General features: G+C 41.9%; 1 long non-coding RNA gene across 1 annotated transcript in view; it reads right to left on the bottom strand.

Moving 5' to 3' along the window:
• Positions 1–5,876: 5,876 nt before the first annotated feature.
• LOC142599934 (uncharacterized) overlaps positions 5,877–15,530 on the bottom strand; it is a 111,812-nt gene continuing 102,158 nt past the window's right edge. The window contains exon 2 of the long non-coding RNA XR_012833434.1: positions 5,877–6,157. This is a non-coding gene — a long non-coding RNA (uncharacterized LOC142599934). The remainder of the gene's footprint in view (positions 6,158–15,530) is intronic.

The following is a 15,530-nucleotide window of genomic DNA, read 5'->3' as shown; positions in this document are numbered from 1 at the left end:
AAATTAAGAGGAAGTTGATATGGTAACCATTGCAATCAAAGTTTGTTTTTCTTGATGTCAGAGGAAAAATGTGGGTCGACTTCAAGAGGACTGGAATCATAAGCTACAATTTATGACAGCAATTAGCCTTAAAATAATCTTACTGGGAAACTGTATCACTGCCTTTGGCAGCTGAACATCTCAGAAAAGAGAAAGGAAGTCTGACTGGTAGAGAAATGTACTGCTCTGGTGACAGTAGGCTTTCTCCATCCTGCTATTTTTGTGGTGGGTTTGTAGCTGCTTATGGTAATTTTAAGCATCTAGTTGGATGTCCTCCACTATACAAGCTGTGAGATATTCCTCTGGGATTTCTGCTTCGAGTCCATAAAACTGTGACTGAGCCGAATGCAAGCTTTGATCGCTCTAGGAATGCAATGCAAAACACCAGAGCAAAACCAAGGTGGCATGACAGACAATCATAAAACTATTTCTTTCTTATGCTGGTGAGCAATGGAGTAAGGGGCCCAGAATGAAGGAGCACAGCCAAAGCATGGGCACTGAGTAGTGCCCCCTTGCCAAATAATAAGAAACTATAATCCTTCCCTGCAAGAATTGCACCAAGAGAGCAAAAGAGCTTTCCCCAGGCAATTCCCCAGGTAACTGCAGAGAATAAATCGAGTTATCAATAACTTTATTGTCAAAGTGATTCACGATACTTGAGAAACTTTACCTGCCCAAAGCATGTCTGCATGGTGTAATGCAGAAAGTAGATCAAGCTCCTGAGCCAGAAGCAATATAGCCATGAGAAAACAAGGCACAGAAGGATTCACTTAGCAGCAGATAATTTCCTACAGAGGTTTGTTAAAACTGCACATAACCTCAAGATGACCCCTATCTCCCTCCTGACTTCCTCATGTTGTGGATGCAGGACTATAACATGGGAAGTAAAGTTTGACTTTGTAAAACATTTTCATAGAGACTTTGGAGTCCACGTGCAGAGGTAAGAGCTCCCTGGAACTGAGCACTTCACTCGCTTTCCCCCCCTCATTATACATGTTTCTCTACGAAGCTGATGAACAAACTGTGAGCCCTCCAGTGGCCAAAATAATGTATTTCCAACTGTATGATTCTGGTCCACCTTTCAGATGCTGCAGTGTCTCAGACAGGTTTTCCCCTGTGCACTATCGCCATGGCTATGATCTGGGATCAGAGCCAGCAGCCTGATACCCAGAGAATGCTAGAAAAGTATTGGAAGGACCTGATTAATCAGAAAGCACACGGAGAGATCAACACCACTGGAGAGTGTAGAACAAATTTCCATTGTATTTGCAGAGTATATAAGGAGCAGCCTCTGGGGCTGTGTTCCAGGATAAGAGAAAAGGACCCTCATGATAACACCAGTAGGATAACAGAGAAGATCCTGGATGGAAGCCTCTATCTCAGCAAAGCTCTTCCGTGTTTTTTCTCACCAAAGGCATTGATCATCCAGCAACCAAAACTTGCTCAGCGGCTCACAGGAGCCACTTTGAAAGGCTTTATCCAGAAGCATTACCATTGAAAGTGGACATTCACAGATGACTAGACGAGGAATGATAAATTAACAAGCAACCACATATGGTCGCTCTGTGGGCTTTACAAGCCCGTTCCTCTGTGTCTTTCTCACCTCACAAATCCCCTTCCCCGGACTCTGTCCTGACACCCGTTCTCTGAGAGTGAGGGCGCACGAGAAAAAGATTTTTCTTGTACATTTTGGTTTTTTTTTCTCCTGCCCTTCAAAGCTCTGGGTTTCTGTTTCCTGTGAAAAGGCACCATTATTCCAGTGCCAGGAGACACCAGGCACTGAGTGATAAAGGTGAGGTTTCACAAGTTAGAGGTCATACTTCATTGCTGTAGGGGTGGCATTTTGGTCAGCCTGTAGCTGTAGAACTTGGAGAGAAGGGAGATTTGCAATGAATGCACCTACTAATCACAACACGTGGAGGGGGGCACCGCCTCTGGTGAGGAAGCTGCAGGGTTTATTTACAGTTGCACCTCTGCCATGCACTCAAAAGAATTTAGACGTAGGTGCATTAGAATAAAAACATAGGCTAATTATTATTATTAACACTACTTCTCAGGGTTAATGGCTGTAAGGTAAAGACAAGACTGCAGAGGCTACAGGTTAAAAGACTGTCTTCTGATTCAGAGGTATTAACTTCCAATCCTTTTAAGGCTGCACTTTCATTACAGTTTCCACAGTCTTAACTCGTTTTTTTCATCAGTGCAATTATGGAGTAATTCAGACTACTTTTCTAAAGCAAAAACCAATTATATCTGATTTAAAAATTCTTTGGCTTTTTTTTTTTCTTTTTGTAAGTGAAAACTGAAAAAAGAATAGGTAATATATCTAAAGACATAATACCTATTTTTTTAAGCCTCATTACAAATCGAGCTATCCATTTAATATGTCACCTTACACTTAGACATAACTAAAGCTGACAGTATCTGTAGCACTACATCGAAGTATCTATGGAGTTACAAACATAACTCTGGGTTGGGTGGGTGAGAACAGCATCAAAGTTATCTCCACCATTTTTTTGTATTGAAGAGCTTGCATATTAAAATATTTCCATGGTCAGGGAAAGAAACTAGAAGTCAGCATTTGGGGTTTCTGTGGCTCTGACAACGATTTACCATGTCAGTTAAGACCAGGACCAGACCCTGACTCAGTTACCCTGCTTCTTCATGTAAAGTCCCAAGGATGTCAGCTCCAAGCATACTCCAGTGAACTCCAAAGATGAGGTCCACCAAGCTCAGCAAGGTACTTGCATGCCTCTGAACAAGGAAAAGAAAGATGCAAACATTCAGAAATGCAGTTATTCCATTGTCTCTTCTTTCTATGACCATGCTAGAGATGGGACCATACATTTTTGGTGGTAACAAGCATTTGCTTCCACTGAAGCCAAAGACCCCTTCCACTTGCATAGTGCCATTCACATGAGTTTTAGCACACCAAGTATGTCTACACTGCTGACTAAGTTCAGGGCTATCAAGCTTCCACACCTGAATGATTAGGTTCAGGAGGCCTAGACCACTCCACCAGTTTTGTCAACCCAAGGAAATGGTAGCTGAGCCTGTGCTGGTGTGGATATGCCCTGAGTCATGAACCAGGACCTCTCATGCCAGACTCTGTGCAAAAGTAGATTAAAGCACAGACTCTGTCTCGGGGAGCTTATAGTCAAAATAGAAGGCAGGGGAACAAATGGGTCCAGATGTTCTTCACTGCTATGAAGCATGCAAAGAAATGAAACTCAGCAAAAGGTTTAGTAAAACAGCATCATACAATGTTCCATTTTCCCATTTATCCTTCACTTAAAAATCTTTATGGTCTTTGAACATTTTCCAATGTATCATGTTACCAGATATAATAGACACCTAAAATACCAGTATAATACTAATGGTATTTTAAATGCAATTTATTTCCATTCAACTATTCAAGGTACTCTGAACAGTTTTGATTGAGCTTGAGCTCTCAAGGTGTGTCTGTAAAAGAAGGAACACAGAGCATGGAAATTCCACTTTTGCAAAGGACTTCCTGAAATCTGCAGAGAATTCTGATATCTCTGGCATTATATTTTGCATCACTAGGAATGTTTTGTGCAGATCGAAACATTTAAATTTTTTCACGTTTTTAAACTATATGATAAAATATGTTCAAGTGGTTACAAATATATAATATAGCATATTATTAATCTAAAATATTATTATAAAATTATACATAGTAAAATGCAGAAGTAAAAAATTAAAACTAAAAGTGATTCCTAAACAAAAAGACAGCAAGTTTTGCTGAAAAAGTGAAAGGAGATAATTTGACACTGTCAGATTTTTTAAAAACTTTTTTCTCAAAATAATATTCCTCTGAAATCAACCCTATGTTATGAACCATTTTCCCTCTGATTAAACTGAATACATTGACAGGAAAATGGTTCAATCAGTTTCTCTTTCCAATTAGTTCTACTTTCTAGCTCTGTGCTCAGAGCTGCTAGCTGATAGTGGTGATAAAACAGTGGGAATTTGTAGTTTCCATGGGGTCTGAAAACGTACACACAGCCAATCCAGCGAGCAGCCACGCCACAGGCACAGGTGAAGCAACAGATACCTGCTGTGACTGGGCAGTTTGCAAGGAAAGACAGCGATGAGGGAGATGTACGTGAAAGGGAGGAAGGCTTTGCACCTTTCTCATTTCAGCCTTTGCCATGAAAGGTACTGGCTCACAAGGTTTGGCATTCCACTCACTTGCTTTGTTCGGCATTATATCTGTTTTTTTCAATTTTTCCTGAGCTGTTCTTACTGTGAATATAATCTTTTATTTAAATTACACTATTGCAAAGCATGGTCCCAATCAGTGGTAATGAACTTTTGGCATTTGAGGAAAGACAAAAAGGCAGGACTGTGTTCTTACTGAAGCACAAAATGTTTGAGATTAAAAACTACATAATTTTCATTTATTGACTGTTTAAATTAAGAAACGAAAAATCAGAATGTGGTGATTCACTGTAACTTACATGTCCTTTAAATCTAGAGCGCAGCCGTCCAGAATGCAGGCTGTCTGCAGGCTCTGCAAGCTTGTCTGAGTGCTTACAACAAGCAAGAGCTATTGTAGCCCACAGCAGAGACTGGAAGACGGCTTTAGTGTTTTGTCCAATGGCCCAGGCTACACTGTACCATCATGGTTGTGGTGGGCCTGCCATGATAATCCATGTCAGCAAGGACTAGAGAAATGAGTTTCGAGATCCTGTTCTCTAACAACGCTAGAGAAAAGAAGAAAAGCAATGAAGGACTGAAGTCTTTCAGAGGGAATTTAAAAAAAAAAAAAAAAAACCAACCAAAAAACAAACAAAACCCCACAAACCCTAAATATCTAAAGGAAGTGATTCACAGTTCAAGAGATATTCCTCTTTGCCTTGAGCCAATCTTCATAATGTTTAGGCGTCTCTGCTGGTTCAGTGAATTTCTGAACAGCCCTGATCTTTGTCAACACAGTCATCCTTTCTAAGAAATTATTTCTTTTATCACTGCATTCCAACCAAATTCTACCATGGGCATTTTTATTCGTTGATCCAAATTTTGCAAGGATCTACTTTGTTACTTAGTTTTCTGCCCATTATTTCTGTCTTATTTCCAAAGCAATCCCAATTTGACAGTCTCAGGTTGGTCCCAGAATTTTTGTACAGGGGTGTAACAGTCCAATATCCTCTGATCAAGTTCTTGTAAATATTCCACATGTGGAGAGGGTAAGGTTTAATACCAAGTTTACCTATTTAAAGATGAGATTTCTGATTTGACAGTGATAAAAATATATTTTGCATAACACAATACAAATGTAAGTGACACTTCTCTTGAATAGCTGAACAATCCCAACTCTCTCAGCCTTTACTCACAGGAGAGGTGCTCCAGCCCTCTGATCATCTTTGTGGCCCTCCTCTGGACTTGCTCCAACAACTCCTGTACTGTCTTTCCTGTACTGAGGACCCCAGAGCTGGATGCAGTACTGCAGGTGGGGTCTCACCAGAGCGGAGTAGGGGGGCAGAATCACCTCCCTTGACCTGCTGGCCGTATTTCTTCTGATGCAGCCCACGATATGGTTGGCTTTATGGGCTGACAGCACGCATTGCCAGCTCATGTCCGGCTTTTCATTGACCAACACTCTCAAATCCTTCTCTGCAGGGCTGCTCTCAATCCCTTCACTATTGTGGTGGGTTGACCCTGGCTGGGGGCTAGGGGCCCACCAGAGCCGCTCTATCACTCCCTTCGTTCACTATACAGGGGAGAAGAGGTATAACGAAAAGCTTGTGGGTCAAGATAAGGACAGGGAGAGATCACTCACTAATTACCATCACGAGCAAAACAGACTGATCTTAGAGAGGGAATTCATCTGATTTATTACTAAGCAAAACAGAGTAGAGGAATGAGAAATAAAATCAACTCTTAAAACACCTCCCCCCACCCCTCCCATCTTCCCGGGCTCAACTTCACTCCCGGCTTCAACCTCCTCCCCCTCAGCGGCACAGGGGAACGGGGAATGGGGGTTACGGTCAGTTCATCACATGGTGTTTCTGCCGCTTCTTCATCCTCAGGGGGAGGACTCCTCTCATCGTTCCCCTGCTCCAGCGTGGAGTCCCTCTCACGGGAGACAGTCCTTCACCAACTTCTCCAACGTGAGTCTCTCCCACGGGCTGCAGTTCTTCACCAACTGCTCCAGCGTGGGTCCCTTCCATGCGGTGCAGTCTTTCAGGAGCAGACTGCTTCAGCATGGGGTCCCCCATGGGGTCGCAAGTCCTGCCAGCAAACCTGCTCTGGCATGGACTTCTCTCTCCATGGGGCCACAGGTCCTGCCAGGAGCCTGCTCCAGCGTGGGCTTCCCTTGGGGTCACAGCCTCCTTCAGGTGCATCCACCTGCTCCAGCGTGGGGTCCTCCATGGGCTGCAGGTGGAATCTCTACACCCCCTCATCCTTCCTCTGTGGGCTGCAGGAGGACATCCTGCTTCACCATGGTCTTCACCATGGGTTGCAGGAGGATCTCTGCTCTGGCGCCTGGAGCACCTCCTGCCCCTCCTTCTGCACTGACCTTGGTGTCTGCAGAGTTTCTTACATCTGACTCCTCTCTCTGGCTGCAAAAGCTCTCTCTAACTGTTTTGTTTTCCTTCTTAAATATGTTATCACAGAGGCGCTGATGGGCTCGGCCTTGGCCAGTGGTGGGTCTGTCTTGGAGCCGGCTGGCATTGGCTCTATCAGACACAGGGGAAGCTTCTAGCAGCTTCTCACAGAAGCCACCCTGTAGCCCCCCTCCCACCCCCCCTTCAAAAACCTTGCCATGCAAACCGAACACAGCCTTTATTGATACTTGGGATTGCCCCAACTCTTGTGCAGGACCTTGCTCTTGGATTTGTTGAACCTCATGAGGTTCACATGGGCCTACTTCTTGAGCTTGTCCAGCTCCCTCTGGATGGCATCCCATCCCTCAAGCCTATCAACTGCACCACACAGCTTGGTGTCATCTGCAAACTTGGTGAGTGTGCACTTGATCCCACTGTCTATGTCATTGATGAAGATATTCAACAGTACTGGTCCCAGTACAGACCCCTGAGGGACACCAATTGTCACATTGTCATCATGACACTGGGCATCCCCAGTCACTGGGAAGGAATACGTGGCTTGAAGCTGGCTCAAGCCATTGCTTTCTTTGAAATTCTTTCGTTTAGTTTTTATACTCCATGGTGGGCTGAGCCATGTATTCACTCTCCCCATGCTGGTCTGGATAACTCAGGGAGACATTCACACTCCTCTAATTAACTCAGGGAGATATACACCACCAGTTGATCCACTCAACTGCTGGTAGATGTTTATCTAAACTAACGGCCACCCTCTGGTCCTCTTTTTGTGTTGAGATAAAAATCAGATTCTTTGCAACAGCTGTGGTCAGTCACATCCTGGGTTATTCCCTGAACTTCACAGGCACATCACGTTGACCCATCTTCTCTGAGCCTTACTACAATTCAGAGATTTTTTTGGTCAGTCACAAGTGTCAGCATAGACATGTTTAAAAGTACAACCCATTTTTGGGAAGCCAGTAGGGAACAACATACTTCACACTCTGAAGACACTGAAAAGATTTTACCTTCATGAGTTGTGCTGGTGAACAGAACCAAAAAAAGGAAGAAAAAGCATCAAAGGAGGAAAGAGATTATGGAAGAACCCTTAATGTATTTAATATGGAATTATATTAAATCCAAACAGAATTATTTCATTATTACCAGCTTTTATTGGAATATTCTCTTGGTAACAGACTGATTTTAATGCAACTGCATATTAGATTTCAGGCTAGAAAGAAAATGCAGATTGTCTTGAATATATATATATTCGCCAATAATTTCTACCTAGTGAAGAAAAGGGAAAAAAGTGCATATAATTAAAATAGAATGTAATGAGTTTTGTAACTTCAGTGACTTTTGAAAGAATATGAAACATTTAATGTGCCTAGAGGGACTGAATGAGAAATGACTTTGTGTTACGCTATCTCATAGCCCTTGAAGATTTAAGCCAAACACTAGCTGTCAATCATTTTCCACACAGTGCTTTGAAAGGTCAACGGCAAGTACCACGCGTTCCTCCTGACCCATCTTGATACTCAAAGGTGGGAGCAGCACTACGTTTATAAAACCTACAGCTTGCACCGCTACTTAAAGTAGCATTTTCACTGAAGGAAGAGGAAGGGGATGAAAGAGTGACTGGGACAACTGTTCCTGAATGGATTAAAATAAACATGTGTTCCTCTGCCTTGTATCTGCCCCACTTAATTCTAATTAGATGAATCCTGTCTTGTCATCTCCTCCTTATAATAACTTTAGAGGCCTGCTATATTTTTCTTTCACTCTACTATCGCCAAGCTTTATTTCTTATTGGGTGTTTAAATGTTTGGGGATTTTTTTTCTTCCAGATTAAGGGAGCAGAGTGTGATAAAAACTATCCAGAAAGACAAAAGGGGATGTATTTCCAACAAGGTTTCTCAAGCCATTGCTATGTAGTACTCTTTTCCCAGCTATGAGTAAGGGCAAGCAGATACTGGGGGCTTCAGCTATTCAGCAAGGATACAGGACACTCACCATGGCATATGCCACTGCAGGTATGGTGAATGTTACCATCCAGAGGTACCTTGTATTTCATAGCAGATTATTGACAATTTAAAGGTGGTTACTGTATTATCCTCCAGAGGTGAATATGAGCATCACAGATCCAGAAGAAGACATGGGCCCACGTGGCATGGCAACTATGCAGAGTGACAAACAGTCCCATGACTTGCAAGTGTGCAGGGCTTCAAAGAATTTGGGAGCATCTTTGCAATGTCTCAGATGGTATATGTAATGCCAGTAGCTGACCCTCTGACTAAATGTACAGTGGGAAACCTCTGGTCTTACTTTATTCTCCATGAGACCAGTTTGACTTGACTAATCCTTGTGATTTTAGATAGAACTGGTTGGATACAAAGGACACACTAACTTTTTTGAAAAAAAGCCCTAAAATGAATAGCATTTATTCAGAAACTTGTCTGAGTATACTGACATGGCTGCAAGTGAAAGAAAATGAATTTAAAATTCCAGTTATCATCCCATTCCATCTCGTCCCACTAAAAAAAAAAAGTTTAGAAAGAAAAAAAAAACCTTTTTAAAGGATCTGCTTAGACGCTTAGGCTTAGAAACTTCTCTGTGTTTTACATAGAGAAAGCAAAAGGGAGATTGAAATTATTGAAAAGAAAAGAAAAAAAGAAAAGCACCCAAGGCTTTTCCCCCACCACCACTCCATCAAACACAGGGAAAAGGGAGACAGGTGCCTATCTACTCTATTAGTACACATTGCAACATGACTAAATACAGGAGGGCTGCTGGCAAGATGGCATCTAGGCAAATTGCCCAACAGATGGTACAACCTATTAGTTAAGAAACTTTCTAAAGGATAACAAACTACAGCAGGAAATTCAGACCTTTTTATATTTCAAGGCAGGCACTCTGCAGGGAGGTGGAACCCTCTGAAATATGTGAGTCCAATTTTACTTCTCACATGTACCACAAATTATAAGAAGTGCCAACCTCTGTGTTCCAGAGGTGCAAAGGGCTCTCCAAGATGTGGTGCTCAGGGTTTTAGGCATATTAGAGGTGAACTAGATATAAGATACACCTGCGATACAGATGGTTAGGGATAAGACTTCTGAGGATTTGTTGTTCTTGTGTTTCTGTTGTTTTCTTCAGAAGGGACAAATTTGCTTCCCTTTCTCATGAAAAAAAAAAAAAAGAAAAAATACAAGAGAAATTTAAATTCTGGATAGGATTGTCAGATGTAAACCCTGTTAGCGAGAGAAATTCCACTGAGATTAATAAAACTGTGTTGATTTCTGCCAGCTGAAACCCCTTTCCACTCAAAATGGAATTAAAAAGAAAAAAAGAAAGAAAGAAGTTTGCTTATGCAGTATTGTTTTTCTCCTCATAAAACTATATGATCCTTAAAAGACCCACCAGAATGTTGGTCTCTAATTAGCCTCATTCATTTCATACAGCAACTATAGGTACAAAAAAAATCTTCATTGTAGTCTCCTCCCTTTTTTGTCTCCTCTAAACATTACATACAAGGCATAGCTGAGAGTTTGAATTCATTGGGCCAAAAAAAGCATCACTTCTTTGTGAAAATGAATATTTACATTGTAAAATGAGTGAAAGAATCTGCCAGCCCTGAGTACACTAGTACTGTAGCCAGCCAAACCTAACAATACACCAACAAAAAGCACCAAATAGAAGAAATACAGCTCAAGTCACAATGTAATATTACAATATAAGACATAGCAGTCTGGCACAAAATGTCTTTATTGATGTTGGCAAAGAGTTCTTTAACTATGTGCACTGGTTCATCCAAATGAAAAACAAAAATGCAGTGCATGAGAAATCATAGTTGCTTCATTTATTCTCTGGTTATACACTCAGAAACCCAGAGATTGCTCTGTTATTGATTCAAACAGTCTACTCTCAAATCTTTTCCTTAGGAAAGCAGTCATTATTCACCTAACTATTGTAACCGAAGCAAATTCTGTTCCGAGCAACATCTAAGTAGGATAAGCAGAAGTTTTAAAAGTCTATATATTCCAGTTTTGTTCCACTGACTTCAGTGCTGCCTCTTATGAGCTTGACCTATGATTTGTACGTGTTTAATTTAAAATGTGATATATATATATAAATCGTGCAAACTCTGATTTTATATGTGTTTATATAATATGTGTGTAATGAATATCTGCCAGCAAACTTGTATTAACCACCACGAATGGCTCTGACTCTCCTCTCACTCACTGAAGTTTACAGCAGTTGCTCCACTGGGCTTGATGCTCATCTAAGGTACCTCATCTGAGAGCTGTTAAAGTATCACCAGATGAAATTCTAGTCCTTTGCTTTCAGTGAGCATGAGCCCAATTTCCATCAGCAGAGGTGAGGACATGAAGGACAAAACCCTCAAATTGCTACACCCGAACTGAACTAAATGTTCCCCCAGTTCCTTTGCCATCTTAGGCAATAAAGGTATTTTGTCCCTTGTCTGAGATGCATCTGGATTTCTCCTAGGAGCAAGAAGTATTTGGTCCTGTAGGCAGATTCCAGCAGCAGTTTATATAAACATATATGCTCTGCTTTAACAGTCAGGGCATCAGAAAGAGGCTGAGAAACATAACAATCTACGTTGGGTTTTCGCTGCCGTTTAAATGTGAACATTTCCTTCTAAAATAGCAGAATGTATACTTCAGAAAATAAATAAAATTCTAAAATATCAGAATGTGAACATTTCCTTCTAAAATAGCAGAATGTAACTTCATGTGTGCAAACTGCATGAAGTTCAACAAGGCCAAGTGCAAGGTCTTGCACGTGGGTCGGTGCAATCTCAAGGACAACTACAGGCTGGGCGACTAATAGATTGAAAGCAGCCCTGAGGAGAAGGACTTGGGGGTATTGACTGATGAGAAGCTCAACATGAGCCGGCAGTGTGCGCTTGCAGCCCAGAAAGCCAACCGTGTCCTGGGCTGCATCACAAGAGGCGTGACCAGCAGGTCAAGGGAGGTGATCCTGCCCCTCTACTCCACTCTCCTGAGACCCCAGCTGGAGTACTGAGTCCAGGTCTGGGGTGTCCTGTACAAGAAAGACATGGAGCTCTTGGAGAGAGTCCAGAGGAGGCCACGAAGCTGATCAAAGGGCTGGAGCACCTCTCCTATGAGGACAGGCTGAGAGAGTTGGTGGTGTTCAGCCTGGAGAAAAGAAGGCTCTGGGGAGATCTACCTGAAGGGGCCTACAGGAAAGCTGGTGAGGGACTGTTTATCAGGGAGTGTAGTGACAGGACAAGGGGTAATGGGTTTAAGCTGAAGGAGGTCAATTTAGATTAGATGTTAGAAAGAAATTGACTGTGAGGGTGGTGAGGCACTGGAACAGGTTGCCCAGAGAGGTTGTGGAGGCCCCATCCCTGAAAGTGTTCAAGGCCAGGTGGGATGGGGCTTTGGGCAACATGGTCTAGTGGAGGGTGTCCCTGCCCTTGGCAGGGGGGTTGGAACTAGATAATCTTTAAGGTCCCTTCCAACCCAAACCATTCTATGATTCTATGATTCTATGTTGTACAGCCTAGCAAATATCACATTTGTAATCCAAAGCCCATCGAAATACATGGAAAAACTTCCACTAATCTCAGCAAGTTGTGGATCTGTCATTCTATCCAAACTAAAAAGAAACAACTTGGCAATCATGCTTAGATATGATTTGCTGTAAAAAAATTGAGTCTCTGCCCTTGCAGTATATGGATTCAAGGATACATTTATCACCTCATTTGACTGAGGTGATAGCTTGAGGTTATCATTAAAGTATCTAAAACAAGCCTCTTTTTAACACTGCAATTAAGTTGGTCATTCAGGCAACATTTAACTTGTGGGCAGATATGTTCTGCCATGCCGTCTCATTCCCAGATTGCACCACCCTTCTCCACCTGCTCCCACATCCAGGTTTCCAGTTTCCAAGCCCCAGCTGCAGAAGGTATGGACAACGACTGCATTTAAGAGCAAGATTAGCAGAAGAAACAAGATTTGTTGTCTCTGGTCACATTCAGTGATTTTTTTGGTGTAGTTAAACCTTTCAAGGAACCATGTCCCATGCAGGTTGCACCACCTGACATGGGTTTTCATTAAGGCTTATCTGCAGAATATCAGGGTTCAGCAACATTCCTGCCCTTGTCCCAGTGCAGTAAAAGTAACGTATGAGACCACCAGAGAGGAGTTCACTGTAAATTCAGACAGTAAAGAAAGACAGCATTAATGCTTGCTTGAGCAAAGCACAGATTCTGCTTCCACTCCTTCCTTCTGCTTGCAGCCTCTCAGAGCAATGCATTGGCTATCTGGGTTTCACCAGACAAATGCCACAGCTCCTCTCTGCCTATTCTGCAAAGCTCGGAGAGGAATTTATGTATGCCATGCAACCTATTCACTAGTTTAGAGAGAAAAGCAAATAACAACACCCATAAATAAAGAACAAAATCAATAACCAAAAAAAAAAAAAAGCAAACGAAGCCTGTGGAAATAAGAAAGACACAGGATCACTGCTAGTGAGAGCAGTTTGTGAGACATCCAAAGAGAAGTTAATCCAGGATTGTGGTTGATATTTCATGTCAGTTCTGACAGTAACAACAATTGTTGCTATACATGTTGACAGCTGAAGATGAGTGGCTAAAAAGGAGACATTTTCTAGACACAGTTGAGAAAGCACTGTTACTTAAGTCAGCTGAGGCAGGTGACTAGGACTTAATTCAGTCATTTCGAACATGAGCTATATTAAGCATTCAACAAATTCATTCCCATTTTTTTCTTCCTAACACCTAATATTCAAAGATAATCTTTGTGAGCCATCTGGCCAAGTCATAATCCACTTTTGTTTGATTTGACAGATCGATGAGTGAACATTACACAACAAGAGGTATACAAACTAATGAACATGCTCAAAGGCATGTTTTTTAATTTACTTGGAACAAAGCACAAACATTTATAAGCCAGTCTGAAGTAATTTACTCCCACGGACCTCTATATCTACAAGTTGGTAAACACCTTTATTATTATTCCTGATTTGTTTTACACTAGCATTCAAACACATGAAAGACAAATCCAGACACTCACAGGAAGATGCAGTATCTGCTCCCAAATTTTAGTCAGATCCATTCTTTCATTCGTGCTCTTCAGAACTTTTTTGTCCAATTATTCTCCTGTTTCTAGACCGCTTCTGTGGCCAAAGTACTATTTGTAAAGCACGTTGATTATGTATAGAGAGTGGACATCAGCCTCGAGATGTAAAACCAAGGTTCTGCCATTTATGGCCTTGCCATGTGCTGTCAGTAGAAAAGCACAGCTTGGCTGCGGCTGGCAACTCATTAATTTTGAGCTGAATAATTGGATTCTGCTTCCATACAATACATCATTCTTCTAGATACATTCCCCTTCATACATTGTTCTGTTCTGTGACAATGCTGCCAAATATTATAGGAGCAGGTTGCCTCATTGCACTGTCATTCACTCTGTTAGACTTTATGGGCTCAATTTTGAAGTTTGGGGTAGAGAGAAGTTTAAACAGTGCTGACACTGTGTATAGTCTTCTAAGTTCAGCCACGAAAACAAATGTGATGCCCCTGAATACAGCACTGCTTAATGATTTTCTCTTTTATCACATGGCACTGCTGATTAAGACCATGCATTACTTCATGAATTTTTGGTTCATTGCGTATGGCACACCCCGATGTAATGCATAGGATGACTCAAATGATCTCTCTGCCATGACTGTGTCCAAACTTATGTGTTTGACACACTGTAACTCACCTCTGGCCCACAAATCTACACTTTTTCTGCAGAAACATGGGAGTGAGATGATGGTTAAGATACATTTAAGTTTCAACATCATAGGAAGTCAGAAAGTGGATGGTGCATGTGCCTTAACCCAGGAAGTGGCAAGCTCTCCACGTTCTGATGGCAAAGGTACAGACAGCCCTTGCACTCAAAGGTGGCAATGGCTTCTTTCATCTCTCACTCCCAGGGACTGTGGTAGGGGATCCCCACCTGCTTAATCACCTGTGTTTGCCAACTGAGACTTCCAGGAAGGAGCAAAATGTTTTGGGATGCTGCATCCTCTTCTTGCAGCAGATGATCTGCATCTCATTCTCTACACTGTTTTAACAGCCAGGCAATGGGGTGTTTTCCAGGGCTTGGGTGCAATGTGGTTCTGGGCAACAAAGAGTCACTGAAAGTTTAATCCAGCTGAAGCCATTGCGATGTTAGTTAAAGGAAGCAACCCAAGAGGTCAGTGGGTATGGCATTTTACAACCACTGCAGAGGGCACCTGGACAACCTTTAGGAAAGAGATGTGTGGGTGATCTGTTGAGATTTCTCCCAGAGCTCTGAAAATCACTTCTGCTATTAATGTCAAAGAACCCAAATATGGAGAAAAAATAGATCAGATTTTGCTAGAGACATTTACAAGAAGTTTATTTGTGGGTGAGTTTGTTATGACAGGTATCTATTTTTTGCTTATACCCAGAGGAAAAAGAGATGAGTGAATTTTTAAGTCTACAGAAATGAAGAAACACATCATATTAAGAAATTACTTCTCAAGTTCTGTCAAAAATTTTTTTTTCTCATAACTGCATTGTTAGAGAACCATTGCTTTACACCCATGAGGTGGCAGAGTTCCAGTGGCTCTAGAAGTTTAATAAAGTTAGTAATGGGAGAGAGATGTGCATACACACACACAAGACTAGTTTTATATTGAAGGATTGCTGGAACAAAGGTGTCAGGATAATAATATGTCTATGCAGACATGTATGCCGGCACAGACTTATATACACGTCTCAGACTGGTTCCACTAAACCGGTCTAGCCCTTCCTGTGCCAAATTAGCCCTCTCTATATTACAGAGACGTTTGGGGTGATTCAGTCTGGAAGGAGTCCAGAGGAAATGGACATGTGAAGAA

Source organism: Balearica regulorum, chromosome 1, assembly GCF_011004875.1.
Source record: "Balearica regulorum gibbericeps isolate bBalReg1 chromosome 1, bBalReg1.pri, whole genome shotgun sequence".
Taxonomy (NCBI): Eukaryota; Metazoa; Chordata; class Aves; order Gruiformes; family Gruidae; genus Balearica; species Balearica regulorum.
This window is presented reverse-complemented; position numbering and strand designations above follow the sequence as displayed.